Consider the following 18472-nt stretch of genomic DNA (forward strand, 5'->3'; position numbering starts at 1 on the left):
GATAAATTCCGACGAAAAAGGAAAAAAAACGCCCCAAACTTCTTCTCAAAACGTCACGTATAATTTCCATTCCGCGATGAAAATTACGGTCATTACGATTTAAGCCAAAAAAGGAAGGGGGGGGGACTTTACAGTTTCATAATCCAGCTACTAGATGGCGCTGTCTGTCAGCCAACGACCGTGATGTTGTTTCCCCCCCCCCCTCCCTCCCTTTCTTGACTATGTCTCTCATAGCTGTTTCAGCTGGGAAGCTCTCGCACGGGGGTATTTTCCTTTTGTGTTTTTTGTTAGTTTTAGGGTTAGTTAGGGGCTCCAGTGTTTTGAAACATTTGACAAATGTGAATGTTTTGTGTTCCTCCGTCTTCGAATGGTTGTTATGATTTCTTGCCGCCGTCGCTGCTGCTGCTGTGAAAGCAATTTCGGAAGAGAATGAAAGGTTGGTAATCATGAGCATGTTTTTCTAAGCGTAACATGATATGCGTAGCTAGTGCGGATTAATGAAAAAAGATCTATTCCCAGAGCATTATTTTTCAACATGACTCAAGGAAATCATCATCATCATCCACTGGTGATGGATTAATAATTTCTGAAAGTTAGTGTCTTTGTTAATGACAAGATGTCCGATGTTGCATTTTTCTTTACGTGTATATTATCCCTGCATGTAATTGGCTCGTTGTTTATTTGCAATGATTGCTTTATGAGATGCGAGAATGATTCAGATTGCAGAAGATTAAGGCCATTTTTTTTACTTGATCTCAACGTGTCTCAAAAGATTTCTGTTTGTTTCTCCATGTTGAAATTGAAAAAAAAAAACCACTTCAGCAGAACATGATACAGTGCAGTGTTTCCTCAATCTGTGGTCCGCGGCAGGACCATCTTAAGAGCAACGTGGACCCCCAGGCCAAGTGATTTTTCTGAGGCCTCACCTCGCGAATTCTCGAAAAATTCAACTACTTCTCATTTTTCTGAGGCCCCTCTTCTCTTGGTGCTCGGGTAGGCCCATGCGTTAAGACGGCACTGGTCCGCGGACCTCACAGGAATCCGTTATTACTATGTAAGAAATCCGATGCTGCTGCTCAAAACATTTCTGTAACTTTGTTTCTCTCTGTTAAAATTGAAAAAGAAAAAAAAAACACTTCAGCAAAACATGATACAATGCAGTGTTTCCTCGATCTGTGGTCCGCGGACCTCACAGGAATCCGTTATTACTATGTAAGAAATCCGATGCTGCTGCTCAAAACATTTCTGTAACTTTGTTTCTCCCTGTTAAAATTGAAAAAGAAAAAAAAACACTTCAGCAAAACATGATACAATGCAGTGTTTTCTGGATCTGTGGTCCGCGGACCTCACAGGAATCCGTTATTACTATGTAAGAAATCCGATGCTGCTGCTCAAAACATTTCTGTAACTTTGTTTCTCCCTGTTAAAATTGAAAAAGAAAAAAAAAACACTTCAGCAAAACATGATACAATGCAGTGTTTCCTCGATCTGTGGTCCGCGGACCTCACAGGAATCCGTTATTACTATGTAAGAAATCCGATGCTGCTGCTCAAAACATTTCTGTAACTTTGTTTCTCCCTGTTAAAATTGAAAAAGAAAAAAAAACACTTCAGCAAAACATGATACAATGCAGTGTTTTCTGGATCTGTGGTCCGCGGACCTCACAGGAATCCGTTATTACTATGTAAGAAATCCGATGCTGCTGCTCAAAACATTTCTGTAACTTTGTTTCTCTCTGTTAAAATTGAAAAAGAAAAAAAAAACACTTCAGCAAAACATGATACAATGCAGTGTTTCCTCGATCTGTGGTCCGCGGACCTCACAGGAATCCGTTATTACTATGTAAGAAATCCGATGCTGCTGCTCAAAACATTTCTGTAACTTTGTTTCTCCCTGTTAAAATTGAAAAAGAAAAAAAAACACTTCAGCAAAACATGATACAATGCAGTGTTTTCTGGATCTGTGGTCCGCGGACCTCACAGGAATCCGTTATTACTATGTAAGAAATCCGATGCTGCTGCTCAAAACATTTCTGTAACTTTGTTTCTCCCTGTTAAAATTGAAAAAGAAAAAAAAAACACTTCAGCAAAACATGATACAATGCAGTGTTTCTTCGATCTGTGGTCCGCGGACCTCACAGGAATCCGTTATTACTATGTAAGAAATCCGATGCTGCTGCTCAAAACATTTCTGTAACTTTGTTTCTCCCTGTTAAAATTGAAAAAGAAAAAAAAAACACTTCAGCAAAACATGATACAATGCAGTGTTTTCTGGATCTGTGGTCCGCGGACCTCACAGGAATCCGTTATTACTATGTAAGAAATCCGATGCTGCTGCTCAAAACATTTCTGTAACTTTGTTTCTCCCTGTTAAAATTGAAAAAGAAAAAAAAAACACTTCAGCAAAACATGATACAATGCAGTGTTTCCTCGATCTGTGGTCCGCGGACCTCACAGGAATCCGTTATTACTATGTAAGAAATCCGATGCTGCTGCTCAAAACATTTCTGTAACTTTGTTTCTCCCTGTTAAAATTGAAAAAGAAAAAAAAAACACTTCAGCAAAACATGATACAATGCAGTGTTTCCTCGATCTGTGGTCCGCGGACCTCACAGGAATCCGTTATTTCTATGTAAGGGATCCGATGCCGTGAAATTGTAATGTATTAGTACTTCAATTTTTTTTCTACAATATGCAAATCACATGAAAATACATTTTAGATTTTACTGGGAGTGGCCATAAGATTAGTCACTTCCTCTATGGGTGGGGGGCATTCAATGAACGAAACGAAAGGACTCGGCCACCGGGCTTATCCAACACCGTATATAGCAGAAAGGCTCCGCGCTAAGCTCGTGACGTCACTGAAGTCACCCATTTCACCTATAGTCATTGGATATACCGCAAAAAAGTAAACATTTCGCATACGTCAGCCTGCTTTATCCAATGGCTGAAGGTAAAATGGACTGACGTCACAAGCAGACTGCGGAGGCCTTCTATCTCTAGTAGGTGCTGTCTGCGCACATTTTTCCACCCTTCTCCCATATTAATTTTCTTAGCCAATCATTCCAAAAGTTTGTCGCTCTTGGCTACAGACAGCTAAAAAAGCTCCCCCAACCTCCGTAAATACGCCACTGGATACACGGCCCTACCTTCCTTACTTCACGCATCGTGTCGTGAAGTTCGTGACGTCACTGAAGTCGTCCATTTCACCTATAGTCATCGGATATACTGCAAAAAAAAAAGTAAACATTTTCGCATACGTCGGCCTGCTATATCTAATGGCTGCAGGTAAAATGTACTTCTTCAGTGACGTCACGCGCGGAAGCTTTCTGCTATGAAAGGCGTTGACTTATCCCTTTGCCGAGATCTCTTCCAGCCCAGCTTCGCTGTAGAGTAGCCTGTTTAACTGTTTAACGTAAACAAAAATTTTCGAAACATCAAGATCTCTGCGTGTATTAGAATTGCGGATGAACCATGGTGCACGGACAAATCTACGGAGAATTTTGTTTTGAGATCTCTGTAGAGTTCGAATGTTTGTTTTTGTCGCATATGCCCACGCAGGAGAAGCGTATAAAAGTGTTGGTCTGATAATGGATTTAAAGAGCAGAATTTTATTTTTCAATGAGAGCTTTGCCTGTGGAAAGGTGATCTATGGAGAGCACCTAGCATATTGATGGCTTTGTTGCAAGCAAATTTTACGTGAGGTATAAAGGTCATTGTTTTGTTGAATATACATCCCAAATATTTGACCTTTTTAACTGGTTTTAGGGGGTGTTCCCCCAATGTATAGTCGTCTGAAAGGGGGAATTTGTTTGCAAACCAAGCAAATTGACACTTTGCCTGATTGAGGACCAGATCTGATTCATCACACCATTCGGCAATGTTATCAACTGATTCTTGTAAATTATTGGCTGCCTTGCTAGCCTGCCTTGCATTGCATAACACCACTGCGTCATCAGCGAACAGGGTTACAATGCCCGCCTGTGGAGCAGGGGGTGAATTAATATATACAGGGAAAAGTTGTGGCCCGAGAACACTTCCCTGAGGGACAGATGCAATAATGTTTCTTATAGATGACAGTTTATCACCAATTCGCACTTGGAAGGTTCTTCCAATTAAGTAGTTATAGAAGAACAAAATAGGCGGGGAATCCATTATCAATCATTTTTGAAAGTAATGTTGGGTGATCGCATCTATCAAATGCTTTACTAATGTCGAGAAAAGCAGCTGAAACAAGTTCATAGTTGTTGAAGGCTTCCATAATGAAATCGGTGACTCTAATTAGTTGTGTGACACATGAGTGTTCACGCCCGAAACCATGTTGTTCAGGTCTTATGATTCTGTTTATTGTTAGAAAGTTTTCAAATCTGGATGATATGACTCTTTCAAAGATTTTACTCCCATTTGACAAAAGGCTGATTGGCCTGTACGACACCGGGAGCATCGGATCAGATCCTGATTTGTGTATAGCCTTAATAATAGAGTGTTTCCATGGTCGAGGAAAGTGATGAATTTTAAGTGCTGCGTTAAAAATGTTTGTGAGAGAAAAAAGCATGTTTTGAGGAAGGTTCTTCAGTGCTAAATTTCCAATTGAATCATAACCACAAGCTTTTTTAGTGTTTTGCTTATCGATGATATCTGTAACCTCGATAATATCAGTTAAATCAATGTGTTGATTGTAATGATGAAGGTGGTGATGAATAAATTCAGCAACCTTTCTTCTGTGGCTAATTTGTGTGTTTAAAGATTGAACATGATTAGGGGAAAACTGCTGTTCAAACGAGTTTGCAAAGGTTTCTGCAATTTCTTCCTCCGATACAACAGGCCCGTTTGTGTCCAATAATCTATTGACAGTGTGTGAGCCTTTCGGTTTGCACAATTTCCACGCTTTCCAGATGTTATTATTTATCATGGCAGTGGAGAAAAACAAAACCTCGCTTGACATCCAAGGGCGCATTTGACAACATCTGATGTCAGGCAATGAGAGATGAACTCATAGAATTACCGGTTCTTGAACCGCCGAAAGAATAGCGATTGACGTACGAAAAAGGAGGGGGGGGGGGGTTGAGGTACTAATCCCTCCCCCAAGACGAGATTATAGTGTTATTTTGTAGGGAAAAACGTAACCTTCAGAAGAAAAAACAATTGAAACCCCCTCCTTTGGGAAAGTTCTGTTTACGCCTATGCTCAGAGCGATAGGAAGACGTTGAATTCGACGGAAGGGTGTACCACAAACACAGCTCGGGGACCCCCCCCCCCCCTTCCTGCTATGGATGAGCTCCTTAAAAAGTATGATCAATAAACGTGAGAAGTGAGAGTCCAGACCTATGCGTGCCGATGACATCACTTTGCAAATCTCAAACCCAAGAGCTAAGACCCAAATCAACCCCCCCTCCCCGTTCCTCTGACGGAATAGTGTTGTTTCCTATATAATATGGTATGTGCGTACGCGTGTGCAAAACCATCTATAGCAGAGGGACTACCCACCCGCAAAGCTCGCGACGCCACTGAAGGTGGTCATCTCGCCTATAGCAATTGGATATACTACAAGAAAGAGTAAAGATGGCGCATGCGTTGTCGTGCTATATCCAATAGCTATAAGTGAGATTACCTCCTTCGGTGACGTCACGAGTTGACGAACTCGTCCCCGCGTTCGAACCTCACCATCGCTATAGTGGCTTCCCAACTTCGAGGTGCGAATGCGAGCACAGACCTACAAACGGTAAAATTATTCAATTATTACACTTCACTCATAATAATCGATGGCAGATGGAAGCACTACACACAACAAGCATTACACAGAAACAAACTTCACGCCATGTGCATTTAAACATACACGCACATTCCAACTTGCACCAGTTCGTTAAGTAGTTCCGCAGAGGAATATGGACGACGTGCACGTTCAGTAGTAATAGTAGTAGTAGTAGTGACGTCACAAGCTTCGCGCGCAGGCCTTCTGCTATAGAGTGGCTTCATCTTCGTCATTGTAGGTAATTTTTTTTTCATGATAGAGTGAAACCTCGATATAACGATACTCTGTGGACCTGGGAAGATTGTAATAGAGAGGTTATTGCTGTATCGAGAGGTGACATTACTATCAGGTATCTACCGCCAAGTTAGAGCTGTTGCCGACATCTCTTCTGAATTGGCGTTGTTGGATACAAAACACTCATAATGCATTCTATGGAAGTGTTCGCTTACAGCAATAAAATTAACGATGCGATTTATTAACGGTGTAACTGATTAGTTGATGAATAAAATCCAATTGGTTGTTTCGCCCTGCAGAGTAGTTTACCTCTTAACACTTGCATGTATTACACAGGAAAGTAGCTTCACACTGCAACTTTATTAACGCTTTAAAAGGGTTACGTTAGCCCCATTTACATGTGCAAGATTGGGTGGTTATCGCTTTGGTGATTATTACCTGCATGGCAACTTTTTTTCCTCATGGGAGGAAAAAAAGGAGCGATGAAGATCCGTCAAAAGATCTTTATTGCTGAATAATGGTGGGTGATTCCGATCACCTCTCCCATAATCCTTTGCGCCGCGAAAACTACTGTAAGCTCCTTCGTCAGCCATCTTGAACCATTCACTTCCGTTCAACCCACGTAACCACTGACGATTTCCGGAAAGAAGAGGTGGGGGGGGGGGAATACCGGCATAAAAACTGAACGCCATGTAAACGGGTTGTAACGAAAATCCCTGTTACGGGTAAACTTCCCGGGATATTTTACTGCCCATGTAAACAGTGCGATAGTGCAAAATACCGACGTTATTTTAAACACCCTCGAAAGAACAAAAACTAGTGAGGCGAAGAAAAAATATATAAAGGGGTATTCTGAGAGAAATATAAAAAAGTATATCGTTGTAGCAGATTTTTTCGAAATCCCCTGAAAACAATCGTTGTTATAAAGGGGGTTCATCGTAGTAAAAGGTAACGTTAGATCTACGAGAGTTTACCGTGAAATTATACACGATTCCAAATACGATTTTGAAAGAAATTCGTGATATAGAGATTTATTGTTGGATCGAGTATCGTTATAACGAGTTTTCACTGCATGTGTTATCTTGTTATGCGTGTAATGTCATGTATGTGTCGCGTACCTGAATGGTAAAGCACCCGACACCACGCCCTGCCCCCTTAAATCGCTGAAACTAGCGATTGTCGAGGGGGCCTCGCCGGTGTACGATCTAACAGGCAAAAATCAAAGAGGAAATTGCCATGAATTTTTATTTTATATACCGGGTATTTCACGACGGACCCCCCTAACTTTGAAATAAACTCGGAAACGGTGGTAGATAGAAGCATGAAACCAGTGGTATGTGTATTTTTGACCTTATTGGTCCTTGCGCTAATATACCCAAACCCAGTGGCATGTTTATTAAAAAAAAACCGTAAGAATCTGATACAGAAACCTCAAAGTTTTAGTTGCAACTTGCGCCGACAGATGGCGCATCCGGCGGCATTACGGATCCCTATAAAGAAAGCTTTGACGGCGAGAAGATTCGCCGTTGAAACGTGACCTCTATTAGCGTATAGTGAAAGAAATTCCGGAAGTGAATGTATTCCATGGAAGAACGTGTTTTTATTGCGTTGCAGTACCACCGATTAAATCACGGCCCTACTTCCACAAGGAGAAGTTTTCAAACGCGATTTCAAGTCCCAAAAGGCCCAGATGGGAAAACAATTAAAGAAATTTCAACAGACAGGCAACGCGGCCGATGCGTCCCACGACCACTCCGTCGTTACACCTGAAAATGCAACGGTACTTGCTGCAGTTACTGAGCGTCATCCAAATAAATCTGTCCGCAGGAATTGCAGCTGAATCCGGAATCACGCCATCCAGCACGTACAGAATCGTGCGAAAGACATTACACATGTTTACGTATAAGATTTAACGCCATACCAGTTCGAGCTGAACGACAACGAGAGGATTTCGCTAACGAGATGCTGCTGCTCAACATGATTGATGGTTCTGGTTTCCATGTCGCCCGAATATGGCTTACAGACGAGGGGCGCATTTTCATCTGGATGGTGTCGTTGACAGACGAAATTAGCGATTTTGGGGTACCGAAAACCCACATTTGTCTCACACACGACCACTCCATTGCCCGAAACTTACCGTTTGGGCTGCAATCTCCTGCAAAGGCATCATTGGGCCCTTTCTTTTTTTGCGAGAAGCGGTGACGACTGACCGGTATATTGCGCTTTTGAAACAATTTGTCGCCACTCAACAAGCGTTGGACGATCGACCAGACACGGTACAATACAATACATTACATTATTCTCGACAATATAATACTCTCGTCTATCCACTGCACTAATTACCTTTTAATAGTAATTTCCATTATTTTGGACAGGAAGCTTGTCAATCTCACTGGACGATAATTGGACACGGCTTTACTACCATTTTCTTCACCGAACAATTTTTACTAATTAGTGAACAACAATAACTAACTAACCGTGTGATGGCTCAGTCCATATCTTACGCGACTGCTAACCGAAAAGCCATCAACGGGAAATCGAACAACAATGGTAAGCTTCTAATCCCCTGAAACGATATACCTTCAACAATACTACTTCTGCAGAAATGTGCAACTGCCCCCCCCCAACAGTTCATTAGCACATTTTCTAGGGACCCAAAACTAAATATTGCAGTGGCCCACTGATTAATGACTAAAGACGCGCCGGGTGCAAAAAAGCGCGTGCACGTTTAGAAAAAGGGCAGGGGGGGGGGTGGGAGAGACGGCAAAGAAGAAAACACTGTTACGCGAGTGGTCTGTCTACACCTGAGACGAACCAGCTTCTATCCCCTAGGGGGGACAGAGCGGGGGCCATGGTTGGTCTGGATGTCTGTCTACACGAGTATCGGAATGGCGTTGGTTATCTCCGTACGAACTCCATCTAAAATTTTGTTAACTGTTCGTGTTTAATTTCGACAATAATATAGAATTGTGAATAATAGTAGTATTATAATTACGTGTTAATTAATTGTTAATAAACGGAAGATGAGGATTATATATCTTCGACTTACGTACTCTTTATTATCATCTGGTCCTGGGGCTTTGTTAGCACATACATTTTTTCAAGAATCCTACACACTTGAACAGGTATCACACGTAGTCCCCCACGCCCCGAAGAATATCCCTGGACCACCAGGGGAACATGTGGCCCCTGGTTGAGAGCCACTGTCGTAAAGCAGTCCAATTTGATTTCTCCCCCGAATATTACAGCCTTTGTGTACATCTATCTGCATGAACAACACACAATTAGTTTCCTTTAAAATACAAATATGTATAGCCAATCCCCACGTTCAGAAACATACATTATAAAAACGACATCGACGAGTTCAATTAAGTGTTGCGGTGCATCGAATTCAATCATCCAAATGGGTTCTGCGATGTCCACACTCACACATTAAATACCGTAGAATGTCTGTTGGAACATCGATAGAGTACTGGAAGACAAGTTCATCAGCCGGACATCACATCGCATTACAAGCTCTCTCATCTTGTTCTCTCTCGGACACGTATTTTCTCGGGGAAGGACACACACGCACACGCTGGAAGGACACGCCCAACCAATTGTGCGCGGCTGAACATTGGGACAATCAATTGCGAACAACTGGAAACTCGTCCCCCCCCTTCCCCCCCCCCCCCGCCCGCTCTTAGACAAAGGAAGAACGGGTGTCGAGTAACTGTGATGGATGGTTCGGAGCGCTCGACGGGCGAGGAAGAGTTCGGAAGAATCTTTCAGTGTTGGAATCGATTTTCGAAGGCGTCGGTCACAAAAGGGTTAACTTTCGTTTTTTTTGTTTCCCCTCTCCATTAAACGTGTAACGTTTCCCCCGTCGATACACACACTGCATACATCTAGTAGTAGACACTAGTTACGGATCAATGATGAGTTTTTTGCGTTAATCTTGCCAGATGTGTCATTTTTGAAAACACTTCTGTGGGGAAGGTAGAGGCTCTCGAGGAAAATAGCATTTTTGACTACACATACTTGATTCTTGGGAAAGTGATTTGCCTGAAATGTGACTAAAGGCTTGTGATCCCCCACAGGCGGCGGCACAGTGGTGATTGGCGGAAGTATTCCAATTGGAATACGAGCTAATCTCCCTTTTAATATGTCTAGCCGTAGAGATCAACTCATCTTTTTTTTTTAATAAACAAATCACAAAAACACAGACATATATACAAATACAAACATAAGCTCCGTTTACATGTGCGAGATTGGGGGTTCGCTTTGTTGATTATTACCTGCGCGGCAACTTTTTCCCTCATAGGGAAAAAAAAGAGGGACGAAGATCCGTCTAAAGAATCCCATCTTTGCTGCGGAATAATGGTTTGTGACTCCGACCTCCTGTCCCATAATCCTTTGTGCCGTGAAAACTACTGTAAGCTCCTTCGTCAGCCATCTTGAACCAACCACTTCCGTTCAACCCACGTAATAACCAGTGACGACTTCCGTAAAGGAGAGAGGGGAATACCGACATAAACTAAACGGGTTTTAGCGAAAATCCCTGTTACAGGTAACTTCCCGGGATGTTTTATCGCACATGTAAACGGGGCTTATACACATAAATACAATACACTCTGTGACCCCCAAGGGACTTAGAAAATCCTTCCAATATGTCTAAAGGGAGTTATAAACACACATGGTTCAGAAAACAGCTTATTATAATGATTAGACATGTTACATTGTATTTTTATTTATATAATAAAAACTATCGAGTCGATTTTGACTCTTGGTGACTCTATAGATCATGGCTCTCGAAGCTGGTCTGCCATTCACAGCATGTCTCAGTTGTGCTAGCTTCATTTCAGTGCTTTGCAACACCTTTTCTATCCATCTGGTGCTTGGTCTGCCTCTCCCTGTCGTTCCCTCCATTCTGCCAAGCATTACCATTTTTTCTAGTGAGCATTCTGCGCGCATTACATGGCCAAAGTAAGCGAGTTTCTGTTTAATGACTGTTGCTTCTAGAGAATAGTCAACCTTGACTTCTTCGATAACCGATTTGTTAGTTCTTTCAGCTGTCCATGGAATTCTCAGCATCCTCCTCTAGCACCAAAGTTCGAAGGAATCAATTATTTTCTTACCTGCTTTCCGTAGTGTCCAGCTCTCACATCCATACATAAAGACAGGAAAGACCAACGCATTTATAATTCTAATTTTTGTTTTCATTGATACATCTTTGCCTTTCATTATTATATTAAGCTTTTTCATGGCTGTATTACCCAGAACTACTCGTCTCTTTATTTCTTCTGTGCAAGATCCCTCTTTTACAATTCTTGATCCTGGGATATCAAATCTGTCCACAATCTCAAAACTTTCGCCATCTAGTTGAAAACTGGGAATATCTGCTGTAGTCATAATCTTTGTTTTTTTCGTATTTAGGTAGAGTCCAAGCTTCTCACTTTCTGTTTTTACTCTTGATATAATGTTCATCAGGTCCTCTTCAGATTCTGCCATCAGAGTTGTGTCATCAGCATATCTAAGGTTGTTGATCACTATTCCTCCAATTTTAACACCTGCCTCTAATTCCTCTAAATTGGATGCTCTCATTATATATTCTCTATAGAGAGTAAATAGGTTTGGGGAAATGATGCATCCTTGTCGAACCCCTTTTTCAATTCCAAACTATTCAGTTAAGCCATAGTTTGTTCTTACACTTGCCTCTTGGTTAATATATAAATTTCTGATCAAGCAGACGAGGTGATTAGGCACTCCCATTGTTCCAAGAATATCCCAAAGCTTATCATGATCAACACAGTCAAAGGCCTTTGTATAATCGTTAAAACAAAAATATAACTTTTTGATGTTCTTTTGCTGCCTCCATTATCCATCTTATATTGGCAATTTGGTCTCTATACTCTGTTCGCTCTAACTTGGTCCTGATGTAAATAAACCGCTGTACCAATTTTTGATATCACTCCGCATCCTTTATCTCTATTTGTTGTAATTTTAACCGCCCCTTCATTACATGTTCCGAACACGTGCGTTTTTTCCTCAAACGCGAGATTGTGAATTCGTTACGAAGAATTTTCCTGGAATTTTTTTTTTCACTGTTCTCCAAATTTTGTTGAAATAAAAACTGTTAATAACACCAATTAAAATAGAAAGAGGTATATATCTCCCAAAAAAAAAACAAATTCGATAAGGTATTCTGTCGTTATCATGGCACACTCCTCAAGAGTTGGGATGACAGGGCTCCAGCCCGGACATTTCCTGCCACAATTCTTGTCATTTTTTTATTTTTTTACGCTAAAAGTTTACTATATAGAAGGGCTGTTGAAAAAATGGTCTGAGGGCCCGCCAAAGATCACAGCCTGGGGGGACTTGCGGCAGGATGTGGGGCCATGGTCGTTACAAAAGTTTGTGCGAGTTGTTTATTATTTTACGGCAGATAGTAAGATAAAAAATCCTCATTTTTTTCTTATTATTTTTCTTCAGAATTTTACAATTTTATGTCAGAGCTAATTTACGCGGTATGATTTTCCTGGGCCGGATATGCTACCAATTATAACGTGAAACAAATTATAAGCAACTTACCGTTGTGTTGCCGCTTTTTATTTTTCTTGCGGGTCTGTATAATTAAATATTTCATAATAATCCACGGGCTGTAGAAGTTCCAATTTGATGAGAGAGTCATCCAGATTATTTCGTTTCTTTACTTCAACCTTTTTGTTGATATCCTGTTTTTTGTCAAGACAATTTCGGTTTTTTTCCCCGTGCGTAGGTTGCGAGTCATGACCCCCCAACATCCAGCAGCAGGAGCCCCTGGACTGGGATCTTTAATGGGCCCCCAGGCCAGGCTTTCTCATGGGATCTATAGCGTCTGTCATAATGAGGCTAATTGAATCAAAAATGAGCATTACTCTTTCGAGAGAGAACCAGATTTTCAAAACTTTACCTTCATGTCTACGTGATAACCCTCCGACTTCTTCCGCTCGCCGCCTTCGACGAAACCAATATTACTTCTTCCCAACAAGCTGATCAAGCAGAAGTGAGAATTCTTTTGAAACGCGGATATTCACCACGAACGATAAGTGACCCCCCCCCCCCGTTCAGTGTACGTCAAAGCGTGTAGGTGAGCAAAAAAATCTTGTTGACAGAAACTTTGTTTATAGGAGTCCAGAGCAGCTGCAAAGAAATGCATTTTCAAATGGCTCTGCCAAACAAAGACACACATAATTTATACAAATACAACGCCACAACAGGCAAATTGCCCAACGAGGTGGCTGACTTAAGAACATCATGGATCCCCGAGCCATTTTTTGGAGGCCCTACCTACTACTGCTACACCACACATGCACCCCGCCCACACACCCCCCGCGGAACCCCCGACGAAACGGTACATGCGGGAATGTGCGTGTACGTGAAGTGAAACCTGACGTGAAGTTTTTTTTTGTTTCTCTGTAATGCTTGTTATGTGTAGTGCTGCCATCTGCCACCAGTTTTTCTAACTATGAGTGAAGTGTTATGATTGAATGATTTATCGTGGTAGGACTGTTGCTCTCTGTGGCGAGACTTTTTAACGGGGAGATCGGCTCGCATTTGCGCCTTGAAGTTGGGAACCACAGAAAACCAACTTCGCAGACCCAAGTTAGAACGAACAGAGTATAGTTCCCCTATTTCTCCTGAAACCTGCTTGATCCACTGCTAATTCTCTTTCTATAATGGTTTCGAGTCTTATCTGAATAATTTTCATTAGAATCTTGCTAGCAAGTGATATAAGGGAGATTGTTCTGTAAATGGAGCATTTTCTAAGATCACCTTTTTTGTGAATGGGTGTGAATATAGATCTTTTCCAGTCTTTGGGCCACTCTATTTTCTCCCAGATTTGTTGACAGGGTGATGTTAGTGCATCGATAATATTTTCCCCTGCATTTTTAGGAATATCGTCAATACCTGGAGCTTTGCAATTCTTTAGTTGATTTGTTGCTTATCTGACTTTGTCCTTTGTTACTGGTGGTTCATTATTTATTTCTATATTACTCTATATTAACACCCCATCATTAACATCTCACTTGAAACAAACTGCTGCGTACTTTCACTTCCGATCAATGTCCGCCGATATACGCATCGAAATTCAATTTTACTCCCCCAAATTTCTTTGAGGAGTGAAAATGTACTCCTTCTTATTTTAAGTATTTTTTTTTTTTTAAATAGAGTGATGAAAATGTCCTCAGTGATGAAAAATACCCTTAAAATTTTGAAGGGGAGTGAAATTACTCTTCAAAATCGTATTTCCGGATAACACTGCTTCCGATAAAACGCTCATCAAACACCACTAAAAGGGGTTAAAATGGTATTAAGTTGTGTACAATAACGGTAGGGGTAGTCTGCGCTCGGTTATGAAGAAGGGGCCTTCATTCACCCACTTTTACCTCAGCCAATTACTCAATTATTAGCTCACGGCTTCCTTACTTTACCCTAGCGCCCCGCCTTTTACAAGCAATTCTCATATTATAGCTCCCTCCATCGGTCCCTTGAACTACTACCACTATTAAACCACACATGTACCTCGTCCATATTCCTCTGCGGAACTTGTAACGAATTGGTACGTGTTGGGATATGCGTGCCCGTGTTGTGAGCCTAACGTGAAGCTTGTTTCTGTGTAATGCTTGTTGTAGTGCTGCCACGTATTTTTCGAACTATGAGTGAAGTTTAATGTTTGAAGATTTTACCGTGAGAGCAACAGGTCTACAACGGCCCTTTGAGCTAATGGTCATATTCCTGTAGGTTTCATATCCTAGCTGTTTTTCTCATCCTCATTTACCCACTATTACACCAATTCTGGCCATATCGCTATATTGCAATTCACTGCCATTAATGAGATGGGTTTTAAATGAAGGCGCTATCTATCGGTGGTCGCCTCAAGTTTGTTAAGGGAAAATATCTTATTTACATCCTCTCTCGGGTTTGAACCTGGGACCGTGACAACAACCTTCACGGTGGTAGACGAGCATCTTACCACCACGCCACTCGGACGATCACTCAATTACCCACTCGTCCTTTACCCTAGTTCTCATTAAATATAGCCCCCAGAAACAATTGCAAAAACCAAACGTAGTGTTTCTGCTGTGTAATGCTGTACTTCATGTCTTGATCATACGTTTTCGACCCATAGACCGCTGGCCAAACTTGGCCCTTGGGGTCATCTGGCTTGGTCCACGACAAATAACAAAACTAATCAAGTAGCCCACGAAAGATTATCAAATCACTTAAGTGGCTCGTTGAAGATTTCCAGATCATTACGCTGCCAACGGATCACTTGAGCGACCTCAACCACGTTTCCAAATCGCACATGAGTGATCCCAGGCACACCTCCGGTGCACTTAAGTGACTCGGTTCATTTGCAGATTACTCAGAGGGCCCTCGGCACGTTTCCACATCACTTAAGCGGCCCGTGACGTTTTTATAGATCATTTAAGTGACTCTTGGCACCATAGGCGGATGCAGAAGAACTAGTGGTGACCGCCCCCCAAAAAACGTTAATATTGGCAATAGGCGTGAGGGTGGAAAATCCGCCCCCCTTCGTGTACGCCACCCCCCTCCCGAACGAAATTTCTGGCTACGGGCCTGACTTGCAGCATTGCGCCAGTGTGCTTCCTGCCTTCAGAATTCACAGCGATGTGATCAATCAATAGGACATAAATGAATGTTATATGCTTTGATATCCCTTATGAAACCACGAACTTTTCTCTGATTTGCGGGCTTGTGCTTAATGCCATGCTGTCAAACTTCCTCGATCCTTCTTCGAGATGCTGCTGCTGCTGATGTTGATGATTCGGATTTCCGGTTCCGTTCTGAGGCCATCATCACTGCGACATATCCATGATCATTATCGATTGCACTATCATTACCTTACCTTAAAGTCGTTCCACTCACGAAACTGCTGACTAAACGAATTAATTTCTGCAGTCTCGTCACACTAGGAATGCGTACGGTGGTTAAGTAGTAGTGATTCATAGTAGTCACGACTACTGTGTCGAGATGTTATCTCCGTATAAAGGGTGTCCTGTAAGGATAACGCGGCCTTTATCTCATCACAACCGTGCGTCGTACCAATATTGAGAGTGAAAATTCAGTGTGTAGCAAAAAAAAAATCCAAATTTTTATGTGGTCCTCCTGCCCTCTAACTTCCAATTAGAAAGTTGTTGCCCTGTATCTCCTGAGACCAATTTCATGTTTCCAAGTGCAATATTCGCTAAGATATTTTTGCATTAAAAAATCGGAGAAAAGTCATGAAAGAACAGCAAAAGTTAGCGGAGAACGCTCCTTTTCCCCCATTTTTATGCTCTCCTTTCCCAACTTTTATCAGATTTTTCAATTCGAATATCTTGGCGAATATTGCACTTATAAAAATATTTTTAAATTTTTTTTTTTTTTTGGCCTCAAGAGATACAGGGCAACAACTTTATAATTAGAAGTTAGAGGAAAGGAGGATTATATAAAAATTTAGATTTTTTACCACACACCGCATTTTTTCACTCCCAAAACTGGTAAAGGGTACTTTTTGAACGCCTTTTGAGCATTTTTTGAATTGGAATCATACCTCTACGACTGACGGTTGATGAGATAAAGACCGCATTAGCATTTACGGGACACCCGGAATAGTGAACTCGTCTTCTCAAAACACGTACGTGAACTTCTTCATTAATTCAGTAACTGAGTTCTGAGGTCGTTATCTTCAAGGTGCTATTAAAAAAATCGTTCAAGTTTATACGTTATTGGTTTCATATCCTACCACAGATGCAGACTTTACTGCTTTTGTAAGAGGGCTCAATTTCCCAGCAAAGTCATCGTACAATCTAACTTCTCTTTAGTTTTGTGCAAAACTAGGTGTAGTCGGAGAACGTTCCCTCCGTATATCTTTTTTAAAAAGCTTCAGGAAGTGTAAATGTTTAGAAAGCTTCAGGAAGTGTAAATGTTTAGAAAGCTTCAGGAAGTCGAAGCTGTGTTTAGAATCCTTCAAAGAAGATAGAGCATTGTTTAGAACGTTTCAAAGAAGATGGCGCATTATTTAGAAACATTCAAAGAAGATGGAGCATTGTTTAGAAAGCTTCGAAAAGTTGAAGCATTATTTAGAAACATTGGAAAAAAGATGGAGCATTGTGTTTAGGAAGCTCCAAAGAAGATGGAGAATTGCTTAGAAAGCTTCACAAAGAATACGAAGCATTGTTTAGAAAGCTTAAAGAAGTTGGGGTCATTGTCAGAAAGATTCAAGATGTTGAAGCAATGTATATAGAGGTTAGAGGGGTGGAAAAATTGTTTAGAAAGCTTCGAAAAATTGAAGCATCATTAAGAGAGCTCCGAGAAGTTGGAGCATTGCTTAGAAATCTTTGAAGCATTGAAACTTTGTCCAGAGTTTTGAAACTTTGCACTCCTAAAATATTGATAGAGAAATATGCATTAAAGTTATTAGAAAAATGTAAAACAGTTGAATCATTATTTAAAATGTTATGCGAAGTTTGAACATGGATCTTAATGTTCAATATTTCAAAACACCAACGCTCTTCTAATCTCATTTGTCTCATCTCGCCATCATTACCATCAAATCTGAAACCTCAAAACAGTTCAGAACCAACAGATCTACAAAACATTTTGAAACAATTCTTCAAAACGGCAATAACATTTAATTACTCCTAAATTGGATCCACCAACAAGTAATTATCGTAGATTATAAGAAGACAATATATTTCCGTTTAAATGCCTATGTCGGACAATAAATAGTAATCTTTCTGAAGAAAGAGAGCGAATCCCGTTCCAATGACGTCATAAGATTCGTATCGAACAACTTTTTGTGTGTGTGTGTGTGTGTGTGTGTGTGTGTTCTCTCCTGTTCCGGGTTCCGGGAAAAAAAAAATCAATGAATAGAGAGCCCGGAATGTGTGTGTGGCGGAATAGAGAGGAAAGAGGAGAATACAACATCGCATAATGCATGAATTCGCCACGCTTTTGTTAGGAGAGAAGACGCCATCCGCACCTCAAAAGACATCATCAGTATTTGATGGAAAATGTTGTCAGAGATGAGGAATTTTTATATGTAATTTTTTTTTTTTTTTTTGCATTTTGCTATTATTCTTCTCCCGCGAGTTATCTCTTTTGTTCGGTGAGATTTGAATTCGTTTCCTCCCCACCCCACACTTTTTACGAGATCATTTGCGGCACGAATACGACATTATATCCATCGATGCGATTACGATGTAGATTTCGAATTGATTCGCGTCGAGCTGCCGTCATCACTATCATCGCTTAAGGAAAAAAAAAAAATGGGAAAAAATGTTTTATTACATTATTTTCCTGATTTCTGTATTTTTTTGGACGATGGTCTGCTGTTAATGAGCAGACTTGTTGTCGGAGGACCGGGACTTTGATGTTTTCATGCGTCATTCATGACGTTGCTATTATTTGTGGTTATTCATCCTTACTGTCATTCATTATAACTCTATTCATTAAAATT

At 41.0% G+C, this 18472-nt stretch overlaps 1 protein-coding gene across 1 annotated transcript in view; it reads left to right on the forward strand.

Moving 5' to 3' along the window:
- Nucleotides 1–253: 253 nt before the first annotated feature.
- The window catches only part of LOC149068368 (guanine nucleotide exchange factor DBS-like), a 142163-nt gene continuing 123944 nt past the window's right edge, over nt 254–18472 (forward strand). The window contains exon 1 of the mRNA XM_089251436.1: nt 254–436. The gene's annotated coding sequence lies outside the window, so the exon portion shown is untranslated. The remainder of the gene's footprint in view (nt 437–18472) is intronic.

The sequence above is a fragment of the Pholcus phalangioides genome, unplaced genomic scaffold (assembly GCF_987345545.1).
Source record: "Pholcus phalangioides strain wild (caught in Gottingen) unplaced genomic scaffold, Ppha-v1.0 ptg000027l_1, whole genome shotgun sequence".
Taxonomy (NCBI): domain Eukaryota; kingdom Metazoa; phylum Arthropoda; class Arachnida; order Araneae; family Pholcidae; genus Pholcus; species Pholcus phalangioides.